This window comes from Halyomorpha halys, unplaced genomic scaffold (genome assembly GCF_000696795.3).
Source record: "Halyomorpha halys isolate HHAL.00 unplaced genomic scaffold, Hhal_1.1 Scaffold3240.1, whole genome shotgun sequence".
Lineage (NCBI taxonomy): Eukaryota > Metazoa > Arthropoda > Insecta > Hemiptera > Pentatomidae > Halyomorpha > Halyomorpha halys.
In genome coordinates, this window is record NW_027115464.1 from 8,560 (window position 1) to 23,082 (window position 14,523).

At 30.5% G+C, this 14,523-nt stretch overlaps 1 long non-coding RNA gene across 1 annotated transcript in view; it reads right to left on the reverse strand.

The window, feature by feature from the left end:
* Positions 1 to 13,272, reverse strand: part of LOC106691796 (uncharacterized) — a 17,711-nt gene extending 4,439 nt beyond the window's left edge. Inside the window, exons 1-2 of the long non-coding RNA XR_001344858.3 lie at positions 12,989 to 13,272; positions 7,472 to 7,569 (exon numbers count right to left, since the gene is read on the reverse strand). This is a non-coding gene — a long non-coding RNA (uncharacterized lncRNA). The remainder of the gene's footprint in view (positions 1 to 7,471; positions 7,570 to 12,988) is intronic.
* Between the last annotated feature and the right edge of the window lie 1,251 nt (positions 13,273 to 14,523).

Genomic DNA, 14,523 nt, shown 5'->3' on the forward strand with positions numbered 1-14,523 from the left:
TTTGTAAAATGAGACTTTTCTGATTTTCCAGATATATTTTTAGTTTCAGGTTTAATTAGGTTGTAAAATTCATGCTCTTATAATCGATTTCTGGATTTAAATGATCTTTTCACATTGGCTAAAAATAAATTTGATCTGAAAAAACAATTGATTCATTGACATTGACTTTGGCTCGCTATATGGTATAAGAGCCCTATGTGCCTCACGTGAAACAATCACGAAATAAGACGAGTTTGAGAGGTAAAAACCGTGTGTGAGGAAAGGACGGTGTGGCAGAAAAAAATTATTATCGGACGAAAGAGAATACAGCTTTGAAATATGTATCCCAAGATACCAAAGAAGTCAGTAAGGAGCAAATTTTTTTTAGAAAAAAATATGTTTTTTTTTTAATGGAAGATTATTGATTGACCGTGTGTAAAGATGAAAGGAATATGGTCCGGGTGCGGTCAAGAAAAACTCAAATAGTAGAAATATACTAATTTAATGAGCCAATTAAATTAGTATATTTCTACTATTTGAGTTTTTCTTGACCGCACCCGGACCATATTCCTTTCATCGTTTTTTTTTTTAAGAACATTGTCCTGCATATATTAAACAAAGATAAATTCCTTATATTTGTGTGGTCAATATAATTGTTCATATCGGGCAACTTTTAATGAATGGCGGCCGAAAAGGAGGCTTGGTGGAATATTCCATCAAAGATCTGAATGTTTATTTGACTATTTTAGAGTTATGTTTAATAGTTTTGATTGTGCCAACTAAAATTTTTTCGGAAGTATAAAGAAGTTTTTATGAGCTCATTACTTGGAAATCATGCACTATTCGAACAGATTAGAATATTTTGAATCAAACAAGAATAAATTATTAACATTTTTGTTTTAACGAAGCTTTTGTTAGTGCGCTCCATTTTGGAGTTCGAGTTGAAATTGAGAGACCAGAAAGGGATCTCAAAGGGATGTTTTGGAGTATTGAAATTGTATTTATTTTGTGGTATTTTATGGCGGTAATAACAAATTTCACATTCGCAATCTTCAATCCTTCTACAGAGGTTTTATTTTTGATCTTTATAACGTTAAAACTACATTCTGGTTCCTAATTTCGACTCGCAATTACATAAAAATAAATAAATAAATACTATTAGAATCTAAATTATTGCTAATTAAATGCGTTGTGTTCAAGTAATTAGAACAAAATATATATAGGTATATACATATTTACTTTCTAATGAAGTTATGAAAGTCTTTTTCAACTGTCATCACAATTACACCAAAGAAAGAATCATGATCTTACTAATTTTAGAAATTACAGGACAGCCGTTCTGTCTCCGAAGAAATATTGCGACAGGTGCTAAGATGAACAAAATGGACGAGGTTGCAAGACCCCGCTGAGACTATAAGCCCCATGACAAAAGGTGACTAACGCTAATGGCAGAATCTCACAAACCCTCAGCACCCCCACCCCGGCACAATGCTCCTGCCCTATAGCCTTCCTCTTTGTCTTCAGCTATCCATCTTCTTTCCTCTTGATGGATGTAACGAAAGCATAGAGGTGAATGTAGAAAGGATCTCAGAGGACGAGGGTACCTCTGGGCCGGATGAAATATTTTTTCGAGTTTAAACAAACATTCTACGTTTTAATCAGATCAAATGCCATAAACAAATAATAATAAACCTTAAAAAACAATAAGACCCGTTCTTATTTAAAGAATGATCAATTAGGACTAGATGGGGCTGAATATAATGCACACCTGTTCATTATAAGAACCTTTATGAAATATTTCTTGGATTTAACAAACAATTTTTTTGGTTAACACTTTGTTGACTCCCATTGGAGTCCTAACCATGGTTGGAGGTCAAAGTTCTTCGTACCGGCAACGCCAATTGACATCAAATTGGTAAAACTGTGTCTTAACCACTGAGATCCACTGAGCTAGCCCATAGCAAAATTTTTAATGTTATTAACTTATATTAGTATTTTTAATTTGATCTGTTGTTTGGTACATAGTCGTTTCTGATTATGTTTCGCGATAGGCAGGCAGTCACCCATTTGAATACCTCCAGAACTAACATTGTTCATAAAAAATAGAACTTCAGTTGGTTGGCAATTCATGTGAAAAAAAAAAATCCAAATTATATAGTATTCAGCAAAACTATTTAAAACGTCAAATCGCTTCAATCTCATATAATAAATTAAGGTAGCAATAAAAGCATTACCAATAAAACCAAGTAGGAAAATCAAATATGCTGGTCAAGTTAGAGCACTTACTTATCCGAATGCGAGTAAAGAGGTTTTGGATGAGATAAAGTAGTGCATATCATCAGCCAATAGGTTCATTCTTAGATCACGTTGGAATCAAAGAAGTTCAACATGGAGAGCTCCGAAAACAGGATGTTATAAGAGAGTGATCAGCTTTCTTATGTACAGATTAGAAAACTGGGCTTCTTGAAATCTGATGAATGATATCTTCTAACTTTTGAATAAAAATCCTGAGACTCATTTACGGTCCAGTGAAAGAAGGTTCAGAATGCAGAAGTCACACGAATAAAGTGTAAGCCTGATGTTATACCAATGGCTAAGCTCAGTAGGCTACGCTGAGCCGGGCATACCACGGGACGGGGTCCCATGAGATTAAAAAAAAACTCATTGACAAATAAATCTATTGGACCAGACCCGGAGACCGCCCGAAGGAAGCTTGGGTGGGTTGTGAATTAGAGGACGTCTGCACTTAACCGATTAAAATTGGCGAAATTCATTAGAAGGCTACATATTTTCTCTCCAGATATTCCTCACGCCGATTCAAGAAGAAACAATAAAGCCAATAATTCGAATGAGCCACATTTTCCGATTGTTCTCTTTCTATACTTCATATTTAATTAGATCAGGACTCTCACCTGATATATCATCCCTACAAAGCCAAAGTGACGTATCTACAAATTTCTCAGAATATTTTCCTTGTATTATAGCTGCAGATATAAGACAACAGCTAATTCATAATTTCTACATTCACCATTTGATTGTGTTATATATTTAATCAGTGACGCCATATTATTAGTTAGGCATTTTTGGTATTACGAAGTAAATATAAAAATATGATTCAATGCAAAAAAATCCAAAATTTTGGTTTCTCATCGACGATAGCGGTAATTCTAAACATAAATGAATTCATCCATATTCGTTAATTAGGCATACAAATGTTTTGGGATAATCAGTCCTGGTTTAGATCATTTTGAGTTTATTGAAACACAAAACATTCCTTACTATATATCTTTGGCTTAATATCCATTCAGCTTAATGTTTTTCATTTATTTGTAATTTTAAAATATCCTCTACTTTAATAATTTAAATGCTCCCTGAAATGTATTCATTTCTTGGAAACTATGAAAGGAGCAGTGGTTATCAATCTTGAGAGTAGGAGAGTCATAAATCTCTTGGGGTCCAAGGAAGGAATAATGGGACCCCAAGATCGATCGCCTATCATCGCAGTTCCTGCTCCGCTGAGGTGGGTCGGTCCAGTCCTCTTCTTCGTCCTTCGTCCTTCAAAAAACTTCGTTTTTCTTACTTTTTATGTGAACTTTATTCATTGATAATCACAAAATCACAGATATAATCGTATTTATGCATATTTTAATTATTTCATATTTATGAAAGTAATAACCAATCATAATTATTTTATTCTGTGTGTGTGAGTAAAAAAAGGTTGTTTTTTGATATTTATGATTTTAAAGATTCAAGAAGTAAATATATAATAGATAAAAATTAATTATTTATATTATAAGTAAATAAAAAAAAAAAAAGTTGCACTAGAGGATAGGCGATACTGTCCTCACGCATTCTCACCTGATTAGAAAAGAGCTACCTCCGGCGTGCCAATATTGTCGGTCCATTCTCAGGATTAAACATATTTTTGAAGAATGTCCTCGCTATTTACCTGTTATTACCAGCTTAGTATATAAACAGAACAGGACTGACAATAAATTTATCTGAAGCTAATACAGATGAGGAATTTTCGATTAGCTTTTTTAGCCATTTCATTATATAAGATAATTAGCAGGCCAACCGTTGAATTTCGTAAACATACAGAGATATGTGTTCACCTTCTCGAAGAAATTCTTGAAATTATACTTAATCATAGGCTGAAAACCTGAACGAGTATGTGCATATCCGTTACTTAAATGCATACAGGGTGCAACTCGGTTCAAGTCAGCCACCTATTTATTTTTATTATTTATTAATCATTTATACAAAATCAGCACCAATACAACCCATATTGTGACAGGGGTTCAGTACTTTGTATGAAAACATTGTTTTTTGAACGACGGTTGTACAAGGAAGTGATTTGCTCAAGATCATGCTCAAACGTGAGACTTTTTCACAATTAAAAAAAAAAACCAATGAGATGAGTGGCTGAGTGGATAAGATGTGCAAGGTAATTATTTATTCTACTATTGTAGCCGTGAGTCAACTCTCTTGGTTGAGGATCCTGGCCTCTTCCCCACACACCCTGGCCTCTCTGTGAGTAACCTCAATTTGGGAAAGCGGCAATTGAGAGTCATCATAAAAGAATTACCTCCTTGGGCCACCGTTGTTCAAGAAACAATATTTCCTTATGCTTGAAGAAGTTTGTCGGGGGGTGCGGTCAGCAAAGAACAACATAAATAAACAAAACAATATTTATTTATTTATTTTATGCCAGATGGCATTATATGCCAGATGGCATTATATGCCAGTTTTGTTTATTTATGTTGTTCTTTGCTGACCGCACCCCCCGACAAACTTCTTCAAGCATTAATCTACGGTCAACTATCTACATCTCAATATTTCCTTATATTCCATCTTTCGTACTTGAACCCTTTAACGTTCATGGGTTTTTGCGATGTAGATTTTAATCAATGTTTGACAAAAAAAAATCAGGTAAGAGAGTAATTTTTTAGACATAAATGACGTTTCCTAAACAGAAAAATAAAAATGAGCTCATTTCAATCCCCAAAGTTATTTTAGATTTAATTATTTTCATCTGAGCCCTGTTGCAAAATATATTCAAACTTTGTACGTTGATGTATCAGCTACTAAATATATTTCCATTTATTAGTTATATATTTTTTCGAATTGAATCCTTTCTTTAGTTTGATTTTATGTTTCGATATTTTTCTTTTCTTCGAGTTTTGTCGATAATACTATGACCATCTGCAAACTGCAAATGAAAAAGTTTTAAAATTTCTATAAAAGAATATAATTTATAATGCTTTTTATTAACAAAGATCTACAACCAAAATATTCGTTTAATAATTTTGGCAAATCTTCGTGCTTTTTTTTGTGTGTGTGAGGTGAAACAAAAAATGAACTCCATTTCTTAACAAACCCCCTATGTTTAGTGCCAGTTTTTCAGAAAAAAATCATGGAAATCATAAGTAGTTTCTTGTGAGAACAATGGATCAACTTTACATTATTACGGAACTGATAGAACGATGAAATATATCAAGTAACTAACTGAATTTAGATTCGATTCCCTTCTTATTGCCTCTAAATATAGCAAGCTTCTACTCCATTGATATCATCATAAACAGAGAAAACTCGTATTTCAAGTTGGTCCAAGAAAATGTGAAATAAATTTACTCTCTCCAGCAAGTGATATTGGTTTTCTTATTTTATTTTTGCTACTGATTTGTATTCAACGAAGAACTGTTCAATTTAGAAGAAAAAAAAAGCAGTATAATATAAAATATATATAAATATATAGGGACGTGATTTCCGTACATGTTGGGGCGCAGGTCTCAGTGCGCTCGGTTCGGAACGTTGTGGGTTCAATTCCCACATGGGGCAGTTAAACATTCATTTTTCGGTGGTACCGAAGAATGAATCTTAACACTCCCACCTTGGTTAGTACGCGGCGGCAACTCAGGTAGCCGCCAGGGGTTGGCAAAAAGGACCACTAGGCCCACCAAGGACCACTATATAAATGTATAAAGTTTTCTGGCTGGGCCTTATTTTTAAAGATCCAACATTTTCCCATATTATAGACTATAAAACGAGTATAAAAAATGAAACAGAGTTAACTACAAAATTGTAAAACAAATCATCTTAAGTATGTTAAAAATCCCAGAAATGAAAGGTGCGTTTTCTGGATTGCTGATGATAACAATAAAGTACATTTTTATCAGGTTTGAAGACAATAAAAAGTTATTAAAATATATTGAAACAATCATAAATCAATTGTATTATATCTCAAATTCAGATTGGCCCCGATTTGTGCTATTTGGTGTATTTATTAATTATGGTTGATCGGTTAACTACAATTATGAAAGATTTTCATGGTTTCTACATCATAAAGATGGTGTTAAATACCGTGTATTTACGAAAAATCGGTACGTAACAAAACTTATTTCTAGTTTCAGCACACCAAAAAAACATTAAGTTTTTGAACTAAGTTCAAAAAGTTTCTTTTTCTAGTCCTGTTAAATTACATTAACGATTTGTTTACATTACGATTGGTTTATATAAAAAAAGATTCAAAAATATTTTATCTTACGAGTATATTAATAATTCTATAAATAAGATGATGGTCTATAAATATTATATTAATGAATTCTATAAAGAGGGGGTTGATTTTTTATTTTTTCGTTAAATCTTTAATTATCAAAACTATGGACTTTCCCGAGTCGCCCATTCCTCCCTGCTTCTTAAAATTATTAAGTAGTAATTCCTTAGCTTGGAATAAAGTCTCTGTCCTTTAGTCAAGAAACTTGTAGCTTCAATCTGTTACATTACAAATAATTTAAGTAGTCCAGGCAAAATTCTAAAGATTTAAGATAAAACGACTAGGTCATATTAGTGAATTACTTGTTGCCTGACTTTACTTTAAATTATTATCTTCACCTAAAATATCTGTACACTAATTATTAAAATGTGACTAAATCTATTATGAAAATTAGGATCATTATTATAATGAAATACAAATTATAAATATAAATTAATAACAAAATTAATAAATTAATTGAAATATAAATAAATTGAATTATGACGTTTTTCTTCACGGAAATAAGAAGGATAATAATTATTAATAAATATGTAAAAAATACATAATCAAAATGAGATGGACACTAACCAATGAAGAAAATAAGTGTCATTACAATATTTAAATTTGGATTTTTTGAGATGTCCCAAACTTATGAACTTTAGGAAATCAAGAAAGATAATAATTACCAATAAATAAATAGCTGAATAATATAGATAGTCAAAACATAACTAACTCTAAACCTGTTTTGTCGTTTCAATCAAACAGCTGTATTATTTTGAAAAATTTTATAATTATTATTTTTGAAACATAATTATCATGTTTGGATTTGGTTATATCTTTGATGATCCAGATAAAAAATTGATCTTAATTAAAATTAACATAATCTTGATAAATGGAGCACTTACATAATTATGGGAACACTGTACTGCTTTGAAATAATAATTTGTGCATGCTTACCTAATGTCTTCTAATAGCTCACATTCATTTTGGTTCTTCAACTGCAGTTTAGCGATCTGCTCAGCATGTAAATTTTTCAGGAACTTGGCATTGTTCCCCTAGGAAAAAAAAATCAATTAACACTTCTGAACTATATTATTATTGCTATTCATTACAAGTCAATATAATATACCAATACAACGATAATATATTTAATAGTCAATATATAAAATAATAAAGTCAATAATATATTAATATTATTGAAAATCATTCAAAGTATTAATGCGGATAATATTGGACTAACTATAATAATTTTTTTCAATTATGTTTATTATTGATTAATGTAATTACAACTATTTTGTAAATATATATTATCATTAGTATGAGAAGTAACAAGTTCAATTTTTATACTCTCCATCGACTATTGTTATTAACAGTGGATACAATTAAATATATAATTTTTGAATAGGCTGCTTAAAAAAATAGTGTACTCGTTCTAATTGTCTAATTGTAATCTTTACTAATATGACTGATTCTCTTATTTCCCAAATATAAAGATACTTTTTATGTCTATATAGAGAAATATGATGAAAGAGAAACAGATTTTTCTTTATTAATTAACTAACATGACCACAGTAAACTCTAGTAGCGCTAGAGCAATAAAGACCCATTTTAACATGACAAATTATTGAAATCTTATGATAGTGTTCTGAATCCTTGTAGTTATTTTTATTCATGAAAATTTATGGGGATGTATTGTATACCATTGTTTTTAGAAATATTATTTTTTCGATAATATATTGTTTGTAAAAAAAGTTTCATGAATTATATAATCTATAGATTTCCAAAATTGTTTTTTAAAACCATTTATGTTTAGATTTTTATTGAAAATTTTATTACAAATTAATAATATTATAACGAGATTATTCTAAAAAAGTTATAATATTTGATTAAATAGATATTAAGATGAGAACAAAAATAGTACAGAATTAAAATTAATGTTTAATAGTGAAAATCACGCAAATGGTGAATAATGAAAAATACATTATGAAAATGAATGGGTTTTTTTATTTTTAAAAAAATAATAAATTATGGTTACAGTCTGTTAACTGTAACTGGAGTCTAGAATAAGTGGTTACAACGTGGATTATACTTTGAGGGGCCTAAACCAAGAGAAACACCTACTCTTAAAAGTTTTGTCAAAAAATTGGCTAGTTATGTCGGTTTAATGTCAGCTTCAATATTAAGTGTATTGTTAAAGTTTTGAAAACAAAATTTACAGGTAAGTCAGGTATAGATAGTCTATTTTATAAGATATAGGCCGAGACCCACGTTAAACCCGAAAATACACACATTTATAAAGAGTTTGGAAGACTTTGATATATTTATATTGCATTTTAGTTATTATCTATATTTTAACTCTAGATTATGTTATTGGAGTTGTATCAATGAATCTACCCATCTTCACATGTTTGTATCATGTCACTATCTCACCTATAGCAAATTTACTTGTATATATGTTATACAGTTGTAAATAACAATAAATAAATGATTAAAAAAAACAAAAAAAAAACTCTAGATAGTCTTTATGGCGACTCGAATGTATAACCATACAGTTTTTGACAAAAATAAAAAAATCATAATTACATGTATTCAATTTATGTTTATAAAATATACACCTAGAAAAATACTGAGAGTCCGATTAAAATTTTCTAAGTATGTATGTAACGTGACCAGTTATAAAATTTCTGTTATTAAAAATATTCGACATATTCAACTTCAGAACAATGGATTTTTAAAACCTAATATAACTGTTAAATATTAAAGGTTTTTGGTTCCCCTAAAAAACGTCGGATCCGGTTTCAAGTCCTCGTATAGACATCCTATATTTTTCAGACAATACATTTTTTTTTCCGATCCATATAAATGAGAGCAGCCTCGAATAAGGATTGATATCAAACAACCTTTTTTTTTCCTGGAATAACTCAAAGAAAAGTTTGGCCATTCATCAGAATATCTGGCGTAAACTGATCGGCTTCTCTGGGATTCATATTTCTCAACCTGTAAATCCTTTTCAGGGGTTAAGGGAAAGAACCCTCCCAATTTTCCTTCTATAAAATCTTTATTTATTCCTTTCGATTCATTCTACGATAAGTATGACTCAATAAGACATATTTATACTTACATATTTAAGTAAATTGATACTAGTTACAATGTGTTTTAATATTATACAAAAAAAAAATTATGCTGTTTATTATTTTTAAAAAAAACATAATATATATTAAAGCATATTAACCCGGGAGGTGTGTCCTAGTTCTTTATCCCCAAAGAGGTGTCCCGTGAGCATTTATCTCATAGTAGATGTTTTCTACCTGATTTCTAACTTTTTTTATATAATTGGATTTGATGATGAAAAAAATCTTTATAATTATTTTCAATGAAATTGAAATTGTGAATTGTAGTTCTTTCATCAAGGGCTGAATAATGCTGATTTCGTAAAAGATTCATAAAAAGATCTTCTTGCCTCGGTTCACGATTTAGAATAAGAAACACAGGAGGTGTCCGGTTGAACAAAATGCTCAAATAAAAAAAAAATGCGTCACGTTAGGAGTGTACTGGTGAGAGAAATGCTCAGTCTTACCGTTGCGAGGAGGCCAGAGCAAAACTGAATTGAGTGTAGGTGAGGACGTGAGAGAGAGAGTAATCTAAACAACATCAAAGAATGCAGACAAAAGTATAAACAAAACAGATGAAAAACTAATAACTAACAAAATATGTGCTGAATGCTCAAGGCAAGACCTTTCCCGGGTCAACAAAAATACTGTTTATAACGAAAATTTTCAAATATTTTAAATAGAAATATGAATTAGACAGTTGGGGCCACAAAGCTCAGTCCCGTAAGTCCAAATAGGCCTCACTGTAGTCATGCTAATGAGTCGTTTGTAATTAATTGAAATTTTAGACCCTTTGTCTAGTAATTTTTGGAATAGTCTCTATCGAAGTGCAGTTTTCTTTTTTTTTAGTCTTGTATGAGTATTCCAAGTTGTTATAAATTTAGACTTAGGGAGGGGATCTGTTCGACAAGGATAAGTGGAATATTATTGAAAGATGCTGTAGAGCAGAAACTCATACGTTTTCGACAAACGATAAGTGTGATTTAATTGAATTTCTTAGAATTCATTATAATCCTCCAGTTTAATCACCATACATCCATGTAACTTTCACTCCTCACTGCATCTTCTGTTCACCTGTTATTTTTAATACCATTCCTTTACCCAGATCCGACACAGTGCGATATCTTGGGTTCATACTGGACAAAAGAATTACCTGAAACCAACATACTAGACTTAAAAGGCAAGAGCTAAACAGGCGATTCAGCCAACTTTGCCGACTACTCAGCAGGACCTCTAATCACTCAATAAAAAACAAACTACTAATTTATAAGACTATCATCAGCTCTATCTGCACCTACGGACTTGAACTTTGAGGAACATCTAAACCTTCCAAGATCAAACGTATCCAATCCTTTCAATCCAAAATCCTCAGAACCATAGTCAATGCACTCAGTCCTCACCCTATGCACCCTATACAGAACACTACTCTATGACCTTCATATCACTTTTTTCTTTGAACTCATACCAACCAAATTCTCAAAATTCCATATAAATCCATTAGAAACATCCTAATCCTTTGATTCAATCCTTATCCAGTTTCGTCCATCCTTACATTCCGCCTCGGAGGTTGAAACGGTAGTGGCCAAGAGATCTTTTGTAAGATAAAATCGACAAATGTAGTTCTGGCAAAGGCCAGAGGTTCCGCTCATGCTGTGTGATTGCGGCTTTAGCGCACTTACTCAGCCTCCACTGGCTCATCACCGTGGTGAGAGGACTATGCTGGGATCTCGAAGGGTCCAGCTCAACCCCTCATGCGTGGGGGATAGATTTTGCTCAGGGATCCTCTGGTCGAGATTGTAAATATTGTATAAAATTTATTTTACTCAGTTCGATTATGTTCATTTTATTTTTCTGTTAATATTCATTTTATTTTTTTAATTTTATATTTATTTACTTATTTTAGTTTTTAAATTTTTGGTGTGGATATGTTCATTTACCAAAACTACTCATTTTCCAAGTTTGTGGCAGATTGTAATATTTATCAATAAATAAAGTGCTAAAAAAAAAAAAATGTTTTTTCACCATTCTTCAAGGGTTATAGTGTGGGATTGCAGAGTTTGTGATACAACTGTCATTACCCACTGATAGCAAGCATATGTCATCGACAGGACAGAGTTAAAATGCGTTGAGATGTAAGTTGTGCAGAGAAAGGGAGTTTTTCAGATCGCTCTTCCAACACTTTTTTAATGAACTTTATATAAGAATTTTTTTTTAAAGTTAATTTTTAATCGTTTATAAACATTTTATAGCTCAAAATACACTAATGTATCAAAAGCTGATTGAAGGGCTTAGAAAAGTAATGAAAATGACGCTGTATTGTGCTGTGAGCTTCAATAAACCTGAGGACAGCAAAGTGGCAATTTATTTTCAGGGTTACCAAACATATTTGAATTTACTCCGGTTCATATTATTGTATGATGATAAATTTAATACATAATAATAAATATAATGCGAAAAAAAATATCTTCACTTCTTTTATTTTTGAAAGTAAACATACTGAAAAAGCTTATTTTTTACTTCGATATTGCTGTTTTTCATTGAAATTAATCATTCATTTAATTTTTAATTAAAAAGTGTGCCAAAAATCTATTAAAAGAGTTAGACTAAGGATATTCTTTATTGAATTTATCAACTTAATTCAAGAAAATTCCTTAAAAACTGCATTCGAAGATTATTTTCATCCTATAATTTATCTTAAAACTCCTAAAATATTTCATAAAAATAAAAATAATATATCATAAAAAAAAAATAATAAAACCCCTATCATTTATTTTCGGACAGTAAAAAAATTAATACTTTTAAAGATAGAAATCAAATGAAGAATATTTTTAAAACCAATCCAACTAGATTTAAACAATTCATTAACCGAGCGTGCAGAAAATTATTCTCCCCATCTGTAATCCCTATGGCCATGCAAAGTAATTGTACATCCTAAAAGATTTTTTAATAAGTTTTTATAGTGTGTTTTATATTTGATTACATAGCAACGAGTTTTCGATCTTGAAACAACTGTATAACTATTGAAACTTTATAAAATTACAGAAGGTTATGTGGAGTACAGTTTCGTAATAGTAAGAATCAATATATAAAACAGAAGTAAAACCTAAAATTAAGAATTCCTTGTGACATAGCACTTACTGTTAATATCGAAATAACCGATGAAAATTAATTGATTCTACAAAGTCCTTTACGATGCCGTTACCTCAAGCAAACTCAATTACGTTCCCAACTAAGTTTGGTCGACTGTCTCCAACTTTGTGGACATTTATCAAATGTGGCAAGGGTTTCAGACTGAACTTGGTGAAAATTCTCTAACAGTAAGCGTTTCGCCAATATCCAAGTACTTAGACAAAGTAAAACTCACCTTTCTGTTAATCGTAAATAACTTTAAGATGTAGCTATTACTCCTCTCTTTTATGTTCCAAGTTACATCACCTTCCATGCGATTTAATAAACTTTAAGTTGGACTTTGTCTCAAACTGTATTTAATAATTAAGGAATATTAAACATATATACATTTAGAACACTTCTTAGAAGAGGTTAACACGAGGTTTAATAAACCAGCTGAATGCATTCATTAAAAGCTTGATAATTTGTCGGAACTGAGTTAAAATATGACATTCATATTTCGGGAATAACGATTGACTTTTGCAATAGGTCGAGTGAATTAGGTTATTTAGTTGGTTAGCATTACTACATTCGATTTCACTTAAAATGTTTTGAATTTATAACAGAATGGTTATCTTTATTTATTTATTTGTTTGTGTTGTTTATGGTAAATATTCACTTCTTGAAAAAAGGCAGTAACGATTACTTTTCGACATGACCGTACAAAACTGTTAAAAATGAATTACTAGCAAGTTCAAGAGGGATTTTTTCCTCTAGGGGGAAATTCAAAAGGGATGTAAGAACGTAATGCTAAAGGAGCAAGGGAAAGTTTTTAGTTGAAAACAATTTAAGAGATTATAGGAAACAGTCTTATTAAGTCGACCCTGTACATTCAGGAGAATCTATGGATTCGTATACAAAGAGTAGATTAAGGGTTAAATTTTTATTTTTTTTAATTATTTATTTATTGTAATTTACAACTGTACAAAATAATACAATAAGTAAATATGTAGTATGTTTCATATACACTTGAAAATCTTGGATGCACTTGAAAACACACCATGCTCTTGGATTGGAGGGAAATAATATTGCAATAGAAGTTAATATTGAAAGGGAATACATTTTACTTAACCACACCATTCTAGGGACAAGACAACATCTGTTACTAAAAATTAAGTTTTATTATTTTAAGGCATAGGTTTTTTCTTTTTCTGGAAAAGTTTTCGCAGCTTGTTATGGGTCTTTTAACTTCCGTTAATAAAACACGAATTATGGTATACTGAATTTATAAAAAAAAGTTTTAAATTTAATTCTTTTCATCTTTATTACTTATAATTTTCCAATAGTTATAGGATTGAAAATAGTTTGGGAGTTTCTCTCGCACGAGACTAATCTTCCCCTCTTCCCCCATTATCAACCATTAAATAACTAAAAAACTGTTATAATAACAGGCCAACAGGCCAATCTAATAATAAAGAAATAAAATATGTGTATATTTTAATATATATGATATAATATATAAATTATAATTTATTCAGTATTGGTTTTAGTCATAATATTTTTAAGATCACTGCATTAGCATAAAATAATTATATATAAATCATATCAAATGTGTGAATCAAATAAACTTAAATAAGAATATAGCTATTATATTTTTTTCTGTTTAAACTGTTTCTAAGCTTTCTTCTTTAAATTGTATGATTTGTCATGAATTTTTAAAATTCAATCTATTACATTAAGTTTAAAAAAATATTTTTTCTTGTCCCTTTATTTATTTTATTATAATTATAT